This window comes from Suricata suricatta, chromosome 11 (genome assembly GCF_006229205.1).
Source record: "Suricata suricatta isolate VVHF042 chromosome 11, meerkat_22Aug2017_6uvM2_HiC, whole genome shotgun sequence".
Lineage (NCBI taxonomy): Eukaryota > Metazoa > Chordata > Mammalia > Carnivora > Herpestidae > Suricata > Suricata suricatta.
Window position 1 is genome coordinate 41,777,754 of NC_043710.1, and position 15,120 is coordinate 41,792,873.

At 43.3% G+C, this 15,120-nt stretch overlaps 1 long non-coding RNA gene across 1 annotated transcript; it reads left to right on the forward strand.

The window, feature by feature from the left end:
* The first annotated feature begins 3,725 nt into the window (after window positions 1–3,725).
* On the forward strand, window positions 3,726–13,268 carry LOC115272182. Its single transcript, XR_003900289.1, has 2 exons — window positions 3,726–3,756; window positions 12,741–13,268. It is a non-coding gene; the product is annotated as an uncharacterized LOC115272182 (long non-coding RNA).
* The last annotated feature ends 1,852 nt before the right edge of the window (window positions 13,269–15,120 follow it).

The following is a 15,120-nucleotide window of genomic DNA, read 5'->3' on the forward strand; positions in this document are numbered from 1 at the left end:
TTGAGGGGAATAAGATGGCCCACAAGCCAGCTTTCACAGTTGTTCTGAATGTGCATTATACAACTGTAGGATGTGCCATTCATACCCTATTCATTGTAGACTTGTATATTTGTTTACTTTTCTAGCAGATGGCAGGTAGTAAAATATCCTAACAAAGGAATGCCTTTTTTGAACTCATACAAAGTATTCTGTAGGCTGGTGATGGTACTGATTAGATATTGATCTCTTAACCCATCTCTGAGCTATAGAACACACTCCCCACTTCTCCTCCTAGTCTGATATGTGGTTGTTCTTCCCCTTAAAGCAATGTCTGACCCTACCATGGCAGACCTAGTGGGCTGGACTCAGACCTCACTATGTAGAGCCAAGCTCTGCCTGAAGGGAGAGTGGACTCAGGGTCCAAACAGCCTGAGTGAAGTTCCCAACTACAAGGTTTCAAAAACCTTTCCCCCAGGACAGTCTGGGGAGTAAATGCTAAGTGTCAGTGCCAGTTCATCCCCCAACTTCCCCAAGGTTAGTAATATCTCACTGTACCTTCTAGAATGTGGGGTGAGATGTTCATCCCTTTCTTTGGAGCCAGGACTCCTCTTGAATTGTCATCTTACAGCGATGTGGAAAGAGCCCTAACCAGGGAAGCTGGAACTTGGGTTCTCATTTCTACCACTGCTTCCAATAATGTCCAGTCCACCTCACATCTCTGGAACTCAGCTCTTATTTTTTAAAAATTTATATTCAAGTTAGTTAGCATACTGTGTAGTCTTGGCTTCAAGAGTAGAATCCAGTGATTCATCTCTTATGTATGACACCCAGTGCTCATCCTGAAAAGTGCCCACCTTAATGCCCATCACCCATTTACCCCCCATTCCAGCAACCTCAGTTTCTTCTCCATAATTAAGAGTCTTTTATGGTTTTATATATACACATTGAAGGCAGAGTAAAGTGTATGGTCTCAAACCCCTTCTCCGTTAAACTATATCCCAGGATTCTGGTGCATTCCTTCACTTTTCTTGGGCTATTTGTTGAATGTCCACTCTTGGCCTGTCTCCTCCCCCTTTGAATTCTTTTTCTGCCTGGCATTACTCCTCTCAGCCTCTGACTTCATGTCAGTGTCTGTGGTAGCAGTGGGTAGGTAAGTAGGTGGTGTTTGCTGCACAGCCAACCTCTCCTCACGTTGTGTCCTCTGCTCATTTAATTCACGCCATCATTTTTCCATTTCTTGGCACCAAATCCTTACCGGCACTTTAAGTGAAATCTTTTGATTATTTTATTCCTTTTTCTCCTTTTAGAAAGTGTGAGATCTTCAGCACACCAGCAATATTTAGTGTCAAGACCGTGTAGTCTTAGAGGAGTGTGGGCGCTCACGTGCTTGTCAGGGGTGATGGGGAGAAAGCTGCAGAAGGGGCTGGAAGGGTATCTGTTCTCTGTCTTAGCAAAGAATGAGCAGAGATATGCACACACTTCAACCCAGGAATGGAGATTAGACACCAGGGAGAATTTACGAAGAGAAGGGAATGCAGACTTGCACAGTCTGTCTGCATGGAAAGCCTTTAAGCTTTCCTGAATGCCAGCTCCCTGCAAGGCACTGTATTCAGGGACTGTGGACCCAGAGAGGGGCAAGGCTCAGAGCCCCTGCCCTTGTGGAACTCCCAGTGGAGGACTAAACAAACACATGTTTACAGCTCTGCGGGAGCAAAGATCTTTTTAGATAAGACTTGAAATTTAAAAGTGTAAAAGAAAAGTTTTGAATGAAATCTTTCAAATGAAATTTGACAAAATGATTTGAAGACATCAAATCTTTGAAGTTCCATATAATAAAATACACAAGAAAACAAAACTAATGGTAAGCAAAAGATTGGTAGAAAATAGTTGTACATCTATCACACATGAAGGACTTTCAACTGTATTGTATAGAAGGTCTACAAATCAAAAAATTAAAAAAGAATGGGCAAAGGGTATATATTTGTGAACTATTGCCACATAACAAATTATCCCCAAATGTAGTAGCTTAAAGCATTTATTATCTCACTGCTTGTAGGTCAGGAATGCAGGCATGGTTTCTCTGGGGCTTCTTGCGCCAGAGCCCAGGCTGAGGGACGGTGCTGGCTGGGGCTCTAGTCCTCTTAAGTTCGACTGGGGAAGGAAGCATTTCCAAGCTCATTCACATGATTGTCGATGAGATTCTGTTCCTCACTGGCTGTTGGCTGGAAGCCACGTGGGCTTCTCCACAAGACAGCTAAATACATGACATCTTATTTTGCCAACTGAGGAAGAGCCGTAAAAAGACAGAGAGAGGGCTAACAAGATGGTAGCCACTGTCTTCTGTAATCTAACATTGGAAATGGCAAACTATCATCTTTGCCATTTATGTTCATTAGAAACAAGTCACTGGGTCATTAAGGGAAGGAGATTATATAAAGGTATGAATACTAGGGGATGAGGGCCATTGGGGACCATTTAGAAGTCCATTTACCACAGAAAACAAGTGGGTAGTCCAGAGACAGAGAAATGCCCTATAAACTCATGAAAAGATTCTCAGCTTCACTAATAATGAGGAAAATGCAAATTAAAATAATAAAGAGAAATCATGCTTTATTCATCACATTAAGGGAAGCTAAATACTGATGATGTCTAGTTTGGGTAAGGTTTGGGGGAAACAGGTGCTACTACGCAGTCCTGGCAGAAGAATATTGATATAGAACGTGAGGATGCACATAGCTCTTTACCCAGCAAGGGAACTTCCAAGACTCTACTGCAACAAAAATACAAGTGCACAAAGCCTCGTGTTCAAGAATGCTCAGGGAAATGGTGTCCGTGACAGTGAAAAATGAACCCGCAAGCATTCCCACCTGTAAGGATGGTTAAAGAAATTATGAAACACCTAATCCATGGGATTCATGCTGGAAATAACAAGAGTGAGGTAGATGGAAAGATCTTCAAAACATATTTTTAAGTAAACAAATTTCAGAATAGTTAGTGTAATGCCAGGTAAAAACAAAATAAGAGCACACAATAATACAGCAAAATCATTATTTTTCTGTATGCATATGGAAGTCTCTAGATCCCTGTGACAGTATGGAAGGACACAGACCAAAGTGGTTACCTTGGGGGTAGGGGAAAGGATGGCTAAAGGGGGTTTCTTTTTATCTGTGTAGTCTTAGCTTTTACAGTAAGAATGTGTAGGGGCGCCTGGGTAGCTCGGTCTGTTAAGCATCTGGCTTCAGCTCAGGTCATGATCTCATGGTTCATGGGTTCGAGCCCTATGTTGGGCTCTGTGCTGACACCTCAGAGCCTGCAGCCTGCTTTGGATTCTGTGTCTCCCTCTCTCTCTGACCCTCCCCTGCTGTCTCTCTCTATCTCTCAAAAATAAATAAAAAACATTAAAGAAAGAAAGAAAGAAGAATGTGTACATGTATTATCTAATTAAAAAGTAACTGAAAATCAGGAGTATTTTTGAAACACACAATTACCATCAGTGGAAATAACATAATCAGAGTAATCTTGGGAATTGAAAATCCTTCCTCCAAGAAAAAGAGAACATATGAGGAAAGAAGAAAGTCCAGGGGCTCCTGGGTGGCTCAGTCAGTTAAGCTTCCAACTCTTGGTTTTAGCTCAGGTCATGGTCTCAAGGTCCTGGGATTCTATTCTGCATTGTGCTGTCAGCACAGAGCCTGCTTGGGGTTCTTTTTCTCCTCTCTTTATGCTCCTCCCCCACCTGAGTGCTCTCTCTCAAAATAAAGAAAGAAGAAAGCCCAACAGGTAAACAAAAATAGAGGAAAATGTGCTCTTGTACTTCTCTGACATTGTCTTCTTAAAGAAAAAAATCTAAAACGGTTTGGAAATGCCATAGATCCTAATGGCCTATGAGTACCATAGCTTGGGATCAGTTAGAGCCTCAGTAAATAACGGTGAGATCAGATGAGTATTTAAATACATTTCTGGTCCATAACATCTGCAAGGCTGTCATTTCTGGTGAACTGTGGTAAAAATATTGGAATATACCAATATTGGTTAGTAAATAGCCACTGTCACGTGGACCATACCCCTCCTCATCCACCCCCGCACACCTGACACTGTGGCCTCCTCCTGGACCTGCACTTCCCCACGAATCAGCAAGAAAAGAGGAAATCTCTGTCATACCAGGAGCCCAGGACCTTGCTTGACAGGCTATCATCAGTTATGATTGGCCAGTGCCAGGCTGTTGCAATGGTAAATGTATATGCTTATGTATATAAAGTTTTAGGTAATTCAGGATGTTTGATTCATGGCATGAGGTGATAAGGAAGCCAACCCATGTAGAACATTAAAAGCAGGTACAGGGGTTAGTGTAAATCATAACACCTCTTTACCTTTTCCTTAGTTCATGATGGTAATGGGAAGAATAGAATTGGAAGGAGATTGGAGAAATTCTTGAAATATTGGGGCCTATGAAATTTTCAAAAAGAGTCCCCTCTGGTTGACTTGGCTTAGACATGTCAAGTGGTAGATTCCATGCTATTAGCAACACATCCTAAGATTTATTTTTGTGAATCAGTATATATAGAATGGCAGTACAGCAGAGGAGTGCTGTAGTGGAAGCCTGAAGGGGCATTGAGTGCCATGGGAGTGCAGACAACAGTATGGATCAGGGAGCACTTCCTGGAGGAGGTGATGCCTGTGCCTACCTGGCCTTTGGAAGACAAATAAGAATTAACCAGATGATAGGAAGGAAGAGCATCTCAGGCAAGAAAGGTGACCAGAAAAGAAGGAAGAGGAGGAGGAGGAAAAGAAGGAGGAATAGTGGGAGGGGGAGGAGAGGAAGAGGGGAAGAGGGACAGTAGGAGGATGAGGAGGGGCGGGGGGAGGAGGAGGAGCAGGAGAAGCAGCAGCAACCTTGAAGAAGAAAAGAGTGTGGACCATGGGCTGGGAGGAAGCTGGCCCGGGGGCCAGGACAGATGTAGGCCTGAATTAGTTATAACTAATTCAGGGAAAAATGTGTCTTGCTGTGTCACCTTTTCTATACCACCTGAAAGTGTCTTTATTCTTATTAATTCTTGATTCTCCTCCAAAGTCAAACTGTGCCTTGCTGCCTCCAGTTACAGGGAACAGATTGACTTTTCACAAAAGCACTAGCAGAATGGAATTTTTTAAAGTTTATTTATTCATTTTTGAGAGCGAGGGAGTGGGGGAGGGACAGAGAGACAGGGAGAGAGAATCCCAAGCAGGATTCTGTCAGCCCTGCTGATGGCACAGAACTCGAACCCACAAGCCATGAGATGAATCAAACCCAGGAGTTGGATGCTTAATAGACTGAGCCACCCAGGAGCCCCAGCAGAACGGGAATCTGCAGCAGCTGTATTTGAGCTTCTTTGGCAAAGATATAGCTCTTGGCTTGAAGATGACCGACTTGGGATCACAGGCTTTTGGTCCTTGACACCAAGGGGGCAGATAGGAGTCACCTGAGAGAGGTGAATAACCTGTGGACTGTGGAACTCTAGGTCCAGAAGTGCTGGTCTTAGGGGAGAGAGATGCCCCTGCCTCTACCTCAGGATCAGAGTCCTGGAGGTCACCGTGTCACCTTCATCTCCTCCACCGTCTCCTCCCAGTGAAGGTGCTGGGAAGGGCGGGACTCACTAGGTGTTCAGGAAGTTTGCAGGTTGTGGTTCATGTCTTCTACGTAGAGTTTGGTGGCGAGATTTCTGATTTTGTGTCTGCTAGCTACTTTAATGGTTTCTGCCATGGGTACTGTGGACAAGATATCTACATTCTCTGAGCCTCAGATTCCTCATCTGCAATATGAGGAGAATAATAATCGTACAGAGCCCTAACCAGTGAAGACTCCCATCACTTCCTGTTACAAAGGGATGGACCAATGGAAGTCAACATTCTTTCCCAAACCGCCAGTCCCCCAGCAGGGAGCTTAGGAGAGGATGAGGCAAAGAGCGGAAGGTTTTGTCCTAACATCTTGAGGGAGAAAGAGAATGGCTCCCACTACAGGTGTTAAGATTAAAGACCATACTTGAAGGAGAGGGAACCCGGAGACCTGTACTTAGAATGAATAGTAAATTATGACAGGCAGATACAGGAGCAGTAAAGGTGCACAAACAGGGATCATCCTGGTTCTGCTGCCGACTAGCTGTGTGACTTTGGACATGTTGCTTAACATCTCACTCAGTGTTCTCATCTGTAAAATGAGAGGGGATGATAATATCAAGTTAATTTTTGCTGGATTGAATCTGCATTGTAATAAGGATTAAATAAGTTAATACAGGTAAAGTTACCAGATCACTGTTATCTCGATTGCTTTAACTCTTATGATGCTTACATGAACCTGGCGGTTGAATCCTCTGTTTTATCTTTGGGGTAAAAATCATCACTACCTAGCCGGACAATGAATGGGAGTGGTCAGTGGGAAGAACAGTAGTTCTGGGCACAATCTACTTTCAGAGAAAATATAATAGATTGTTGCAATAATAGCATTTGGAGAGAAATTCCTGTCCCAAGTGGGGCCAGTGATTTACTCTGTGGTTATGAGTATATAATGTTACTAATGTAGTGTGTGTGACCCTAGCTCTTCTAAACTTTCATTGTCGATGGATTTCAGCAATCCCCAGCCTCTCCTAAACGTCTGGAGGAGGGGGAAGAGGGGGGCTATCTCTCCTCTGCCCCTGCAACCCTTCCCTGTAGTGCTCTAATGAAATGGCAGCCCTTGGGTGGAAATTCTGAGCTCCCAGGGCCCTCACCCATGGGAGGCTGGCTCAATCTGCCTGCTTTTTTACTGAATGCAAGACGAGGCAAGAGGCCAAGGCGATTTCCTCTCTTTTACTGCACCATAAAAAAGCATCTCATTCTGCATGTGACACCTCTCAAGTGCTCATGCCCAGGCCATGATTAGCAGATAATCTCATAAAGGCCTGTGGTCCAGCTGCCAAGACCCACCTGGGGAGAAAGCGAAGGCCTACAACAGAGACCCTTCCTACAGCCTCGAAGATTTGCTTCCTTAAAGTCACTCTTTTCCCATCTGGGGATAGTCTAGGCCCTCCTGCTCCTTGCTGGCCTGGCTCCCTGGCTGCCATTTTACTTTTTCAAAGGGAAGCTTTCTGCCAACCATCCAGACCCTTCCAAAAAGAGGACGTTATTCTCTCACTAAATTAGGGAAGTATTGAGCTGGAGACTTTGGGAATTGCCAGTAGTAAAACCTTTTCACTGTACTGATGGGGCAGATGAGGCTCAGAGACATCAAACAATTACCCCAGGGTCAAACCATAAAGAAATGGTAGAAGTGGGCTTGGAATCCAGATCTTCTGACGCTCACCAGAAGGAGCCATTGTCTACATTCCCACTGACCATAACCCAGGACCGTGTCCTGGATGATTTTTATTGTGTCATAGCCACCCAAGAATGACCTGCTGAGATGGGGCCTGAACTCCCCAAGTGGGTCTGGAACCATGTCAGGAAATCACCAGTGCTGCTTTTGGCTGTTCAGCTCAGCAAGGACACCCAGGAGGGGACAAGGGGATTCATGACTGGCTGGAGGCAGAGCCTCCCCATGAGAGCCTCTCCACTAGATCCTGGTGACCAGCACAGGCTGCTCCTCTTCCAGTCTACAAGGAACATCGTGTAGAGGGAATGGCGTGGGTGTGGGTGTGGAAGAGACCTGAGCTCCGGTCCTGACACTGCTGCTTTCTAGCTGTGTGACATTTGGCCATACAATCTGCTCTGAACTATGTTTCAAAGAGAAGAGTAAAAATTGCTAGCACCATACGCTGTTGTGAGGGTTAAAAGGAATTCTTTGCAGATATGCCGAGCGTGGAGCCTGACTCTATGCACTCAGTGCGCAGTTCTTGCCATTATTATCATCATCCCTCCTACAGGACAACGTGAGGCAAGTCACAGCCTGAGATTCAAGGTTTTCATTATTTTCTTTAAAGTAATGAGATTATTCCTATCCTATAGACTTAACCAAAAGCTTATGAAAAAGCACCTAGTGGGTCCACCAGTCAGCTTTAATTTCCTTCCTTTCATCTGGCAAGTCCACAGGGGAGTTCTGGTAGACAGAAAAAAGGTATGTTAACTCAAGGTTAAGGCTCAAGTTCTGTTATTTCCACAATGGGTGCTAATCATCTGTACCTGTATCTGTGTCTGATGTGTCTGTCTGTCTTCATATCTCTAAGTCTATCTCCATGACATATATGCTTCTAGTTTTTTTCATTTTTAAAACAAAGGGAAGTCATTCAATTGTATTTGGGGAAAAACATATGTTTATGCTCCTTATAAATAATTAATATAATAGAGAAAAGTTTAGGGGAGCCTGGATAGCTCAGTTGGTTAAGCATCTGACTCTTGGTTTCAGCTCAGGTCATGATCTCATGGCTCATGGGATGGAGCCCCGCATCAGGCTTTGTGCTCACAGTGCGGCACCTGCTTGGGATTCTCTCTCTTCCTCTCTCTTTTAGCCCCTCCCCTGATGTCTTTCTCTCTCTCTCTCTCTAAATAAATTAATATACTTAAAAAACTTTTTTTTAAATAAAGGTTTAGCAAGTAAAAGTAGTAAAATAACCCAAATAATATTACTCTTAACATATACTGAGAATAAACATCATCATTGTTGTCTTTGTATTTTTATATATAGATAGAAAAATAAATATTTAAAAAGTATTTAATAAAAATGAAATAATAACTCTAAATACTATTGTAAAATATGAATTATTACCTTTAACTTTCCTGGAACTTTACAAAAGAAAATGTAACAAAGTAAAACTGTAGATTATTGAATACATGCTTCTTTTCTGTAGGATAGTATTTCATGAAAAATCCTTTTAAGGTTGATGGAAGTGATTATAGAAAGCATCAAGAAATGGCAGTCATCATGTCTTATGAAACTGCGTTTCAGTGTTAGTAGCAATAGTGTTTGGGCTGTGGAAGATAAGGACATTAACACCCTCACACACTCAGCTCCCCTCTCCACAAAACTTGGATTTTGTTAGTTATATAATGATTTGTACATTGTTGAGGCTTACAGCTCTGCCCTCTAACTAGAAAACTCCTGTATCTCATGCAACTATTCAACCCCAGTTCCCCTGACTTCCTTCTAGGGTAAGTGGGGTAGGGGCAGCTAAACCACAAAAGAGTAAAATATATGGTATATTAGAAAATCATACATGCTATAGAATAAAAGCAAAAAGTAAAGCAGACAGAAGGAAGCCCAGAAGGCTGGAGTGGAGGGGGCCTGGGTTGCTGTAGTAAATAAGGCAGGTAGGGCGGGCTTCATTGAAGATGCTGTTTATTACCACGATAAATAGTAACTAGACCTACTGCTTGCCACTAGCACTCCTCATGATGTTTCTGTTCCTAAGTTATTTTTTTCTTTACTTCTTAATTGCCTGAATGTCATTGTCACATCGTTTTGTTCAAGAAGGGCCCACTGGCACTGTATTACTTATTTCTCAGCTTTGAGGAAGGCTGTTGCTTTTTATATTTAACAACCTTCTTGTGTGGTTGTAAAACCTGGAGTGCATTTTCTCTCTCTTATTGTGAACAGTCTTTTGGCCTTAAATGTTGCTGTAGAGAAAGCTGAGGGCAGCCCGATTTTAACCCCTCGCAATGATTTGCTTTTGCTGATCAAATATTTGAAGTTATCATTTTTTTTAAACCTATATAACTTTACCTTGAGTTGTCTGTATTAAATTTTCCTGGAACATGGTATATCTCTCAATTTGCATAAGCAATTTTTTAATTTATCTAGATAATTTAAAAAACTTTACCTTTGGGTTTGGAAACTTACTTTTTTTAATTTACTGGGCTTAAAAAAATCTATTAGTTTCCCTGTACTTGTTTCTAATGCCGTTGTTTTAATCTGCATTTACTGTGATTCTCTCAAACTCTTATCTGTCTATTCATTCTTAGTGAAATATACCTGTTACTTACTCTAATTTTTGTATTAGCTCTATAATGAGATGGTTTGTGTCCTCAATTTGTTTCCCTAGGACCTCCATCTCCTTTGTGTGTTTTCAACCTCATTATCTTGTCTCTCACAGCTTCTGTTTGTGAATTTATACTCTTATTAAGATGTTCCATAGCCTGAAAGGACTGTGAAGATTTCCTTTTATTCTTTTGTTACATTTTCTCCTAGGTTGGTTCTTTATCTTTCTCCCCTTCTCTTTCTTTCCTTCCTTCCTTCCTTCCTCTCTCTTTCTCCCTCCCTCCTTTCCTTCCTTCCTTCTCTCCCTCCCTTCCAACTTCCTTTCCTTCTCTCCCTCCCTCTCTCCTCCCTTCCTCCTCCGCCTCTACTTCCCTCCCTCCTCCTCTCCCTCCCTTCCTTCTTCCTTTCTGTCCTCCTACCCTCCCTGCTTCCCTTCTTTCCTCCCTCCTTTCCTCCCTCCTCCCCTTCATCTCTCCCTCCCTTCCTCCTTTCCCTCCCCTTTCTCCCTCCCTTCTTTCTCCCTCCTACTCTCCCCCACCTCACTTTCTTCTTTCACAATGTTTGCATAGCTCTTTCATAAATAAGTGAGAAATTCTTAGGATGCTGTTTCAACTCACCAACATAACATTTGTAGACACTCATTATAAAGTGTCTGATTCCACATCCCTGCCTTAGAAAGTACCGCCTGGGGAATACATTTAAGTCTGTATTTGTTGCCTAAGACTCTGGAAGAGACTTTGGGCCTGCATTTCTGTTTCCCCTGCATCCAGTATGGCAGTATGGTGGACTGAGGTAGTGGACTTAGACAGGAGACTCCAGTGGGCATCTTGACTGGCTGATGGGCTGGGATATGGACCAGTGAGGCTAATGCTAGGACTAGAAGCTGTAGGAACCAGAAGACACTGACTCGAGGGAGCCAGAATCCAACTTTTATTATCCAAATCGAAAACTTGGAATCAGTATTGACAGTGGCTAAGAACGCTCATGTTCTGGAGAAAAGCTGGCGTTTAATCCAGGCTCTGTAGCTTAGTGGTTTTATAATCTGGCTCCTCTACCTTTCCATCTGTACAAGGGTGGTAACAATGGTATCTTTCTCATAGAATTGTTGTGAGCATTAGATGAGGCAATGAATCAACACTACCCTCAGTGTGGGCAGCGTTCATAAATGCTAGCTTTTTCTATCATTATAATTAGTGAGAAACAAAGGACACAAAGTTCTGGTAGGGCATTGATACCACTGAATATCTGATCAGAAGGAGACACTGAGCAGCAGAAACATGATCAAAACTTGCACGATGTTTGGTGTTGGGAACAGCATGTAAGGCCAGTGGTTAGCACTCACAGTGAGACCCCAGTGTGTGGCTGGGAGGCCATGGGGCTCACACCCCTTCTTCCAGGATGCTGGCAAGAGGTGAGGGGAAAGAGGGGAAGCAATGACAGCCAGACAGGGTGGCTTACCACAGTCCAGTGGCTTCCAAAATGTGGTCCCCAGAACAGTGGCATCAGCATCACCTGGTAATTTGTTAGAAATGCGTGGAGTGCCTGGGTGGCTCAGTCAGTTCAGCATCTGACTTCAGCTCAGGTCTTGATCTCACGATTTGTGAGTTTGAGCCCCACATTGGGCAATCTGCTGTCAGGACAGAACCTGCTTCGGATCTTCTGTCTCTTTCTCTCTGTCCCTTCCCCACTCGCACTCTGTCTAGTTCAAAAATAAACATTAAAAAAAAAGAAAAGAAAAGAAAAAAAGTAAGAAATACGAATTCACAGCTCCAGCTCCACACCTAGGGAATCAGAAACTCAGGAATGGAGACCTGGACGTTTGTGCTTGAACAGTCCTCCCAGTGATTCAGAGGTACTCTTAGGTTTGAGAACCATTCTGACTTCTACTGTTGTGCTAGCATTCAGGCCAGGATGGGAAGGCAATGACTGTAGAGTGCCATGGCCAACATCCTGGGAAACTTGAAGTAGGCGGTGACTGTATGGGCAGATTAGACTGAGCTGTGCTCTTTAACAGCCAATGAGCATTTTAATAGGGATATCATCAACCTGTATATTTATTCCTCTAAGGGTTTGTCATTTCTGTATCCTCTACATAGATGTGGATACCGCTGTGATTAACCTATTTTTAGTGAATCATAATTTTGATTATAAAATGATAAAATATAGAGACTTGACTCTCATAGTTACGGTAAAAATCTGGAGCTTACATTAAACCGGAGTATCATCTGCCATCTGGTGGCAGCATACCCCACTGACAGGTTCCACAGCATTACCACAAATGAAAGACCTCAGAGAGCTAGGAATTGGGGAAGAGGTGGTACATCTTGGGTTTGAAGAAATTAGAGGAAGATTCCTCCTCCTGTCAGCTTACTATGGTTCCCTCTCAGAGAAGTGAGGTGGAGTGGGGAAGAATATGGACGTTGGCAGCAGACAGAACTGGGCTATTGCAACTTTTGGAAAGTTACTTAACGTCTTTAAGCCTCAGATTCCTCAATTAAATGGAGATAAGAGTAAAGTAATGCTTCAATTTCCAGATTATTGTGGGGGTCAAATGAGGGAATTGGTTGAAAACAGCTGGACATGTTTGGAAAACTGTTAAGAGCTGCCCAGATGTGAGTTGTTTATTATTTATGTCTGAAACTTGGTCTTTAATTGTGGAATGTAATGTTCTCTATTGGAGGAATTCTAGATATTAGCAAGCAGGTGGAGAAGGTATTTGGTGTTTGGGTTTGTCTTGAAAAAAAAATTTTGAAGGACTTAGGGGTGAGAGATTTTGCCCTGAGATTACCCCAACTGTGATGTAGGAAGGAAAGAGTAGTAATCGACTCTATGTCCCAACAAGGTGGTGAGACAAGAAGAGGAAGAGCCCCTGGCTGTAAGCCATGCAGGTGCCCTTTGTCCTCGCATCCTTGACTCAGGAGAAGGAAGGATCAAGAGGAAAACAGAAGTCTGGATACGAGTTTGCAGAGACAAAGGTGAAATGAGAAAAAGGGGGAGAAAGAAATACAGAAGAGAAGACAAGACAAGAAGGGAGTCAGCAAACAAGAGAATAAGAGAGAGCAGAAAGAGTCCTTGGAGGAAACCAGTTAAGAGAAGTTTCAACTAGAGGGAAGAGGAAAGGACATGTGCCCTGGTGCCGTTACCCTAGAGAGTGCCAGGCCTTGCCAACTGGCAGCACTTTTTGTGAGTCCACTTTTGCCACTGGGACACTTGTTTCTTCAGGGACCTTGTGTTTTTGTACATGTGAAGTGTTTGGATCCAATGTGCTTCGTGAAAGAGAAGAGTCACACATCGCTGGAAAAAGAGACCAGATGTCTTTGAAATCATCTAAATTGTCTCTATTTAAATAAAAAAAAAGTTACTCTTTCCATTGCTGCCAGATCTGAAAGTCCAATTTGCCAGGATAATATATCCGGTGTGGATGAAGATTTCCAAACTTAAAGTGTTTGTTGCTTAGCAACCTGAAGGCGTGAAGGGGCCACTTGGGCTCTGCCATTGAACCCTGTGGGAGACCAGGCTTCACTCAGCAGCAGGGATGGGCTGAGAAGGAACCAGGGCTCACTCAGGCCTTGAGCCCACTGCCCCTCCCCTTGTAGGTTTCTTCCCAGGTACTTGAGGCTGATAAAGTGTAAACAGAGGAGGAACAGAAAGCTGAAAGAGACAGAGAGAAAGGGAGCCACCTAAAGAGAAAGGTCCCAGGCACTGACAGAGTCTAAAAGAAAATACCAATTGTGCCTATGACTCGATCCTTGGCTTTTGGCACATGTCCAAATATTTACTTCTTCAGTGCTGTGGAATGAGAATATTTTTATACTTTCAAAATGCTATTTTTAATATTAACTTTAAAGAGAAACTATGTACATTATTATTATTATTATTATTATTATTGCTATTTTCCCTATCTCAGGTTTCAGTGGAGACCTGCCTACCTGCTCACCTGTGCTCCACATTCTACATGAGCATTGGGCACTGCAGTAGTTCCCCCAAATCCATTGCCCCTTCTCCTGGTACTTACTCTGGCATTTGGTCCAGTTTCCACCCTCCTGCCTCTACACAGTTCCAGCAACAACGAAAAGGTGACTATACGTAGGGCCTGTGGTCCAGACCGAAGCTGGTGTGTGTAATCTCATCCTCTGGCCGTAGTTATTGCCTCGGGGACAGGACTGTGACCCCATTCGGACTACAGAGCTACAAGAGAAGTTTGCTGGGGGTTCCTAGAAGAACAATTTCTCAGGCATCTAGGGAAATTTCTGGGGGTGACCCTGTTTTTTTCTCTCTGGATACTTACAGCCATTTTGGGGACCATGAGAGGGAGACAACCTTAAGATGAGTCTGATTCTGGGAAGGGCAGGGTGAAGGGAGAGGAAATAATGAACAAATGAAAAAAATCTTTGATGGCATATGCTACTGAATCAAACTGTTCCTGTTTGATCTTCAGTCTCCAGTTACATAAGCCAATAATTGTCCTTTATTGTTCAAGCCAGTTTGAATTAGGTTTTCTGTTACTTAGAATCCAGCATTTTTTATTGAGGCAGTAACCTTTATTGAGCACCTATTCTATGCTTGACATGCCATAAAATGCTCTTATGTGTATTATTCTCACCTAATCCCCATGGCAACCTGGCAGGAAAGGTGTAACATCCTTATTTTTTCAGCTGAAGGAAATGCCAGTTCCAATAGTGCGGTGGCTTGTAGCAGAGTTGGCATTTTGATCCAGGGCAGTCTGACTCCAGAGCTCAGGCTCATCCCTGTGCTTAGATTCTCAGCTAGCGGGGGGAGGAGATCTGCTCTGGACAGAGCGGGAGGGGAGGAGAGCGGAAAGGGAAGTCAAGAATGAGCTCTGAGCTGACAGCATTGACAGAGGCCAAGACAAAGGCCCCAGGTAGAATCTGCAGTGGGTACAGATAATCTGGCTGGTTCCTGGTCCTCATGGAAGAAGCCAGCCTCTGACAGCATGGGGGCCCCTCTCTGGCCAGGCCACAGCTTGCTTTAAATGCCAGCACCCTGAACACCATGAGGAATAAAGACTTAATGACAATCACTCATCCCTATAAACATTTGCAAAGGCTTGTGAAATTTTATTTTATTTAACTCATGTTTCCTAATTTGATATCTTCCTTTCAGTCTCCCTTTTCCAAGTTAAGACATATCAGCAAACTGCTGGAATGACAAGACCATGGGGACACGATGGCACTAGTTAACGTTCCCAGAATATTTACTCC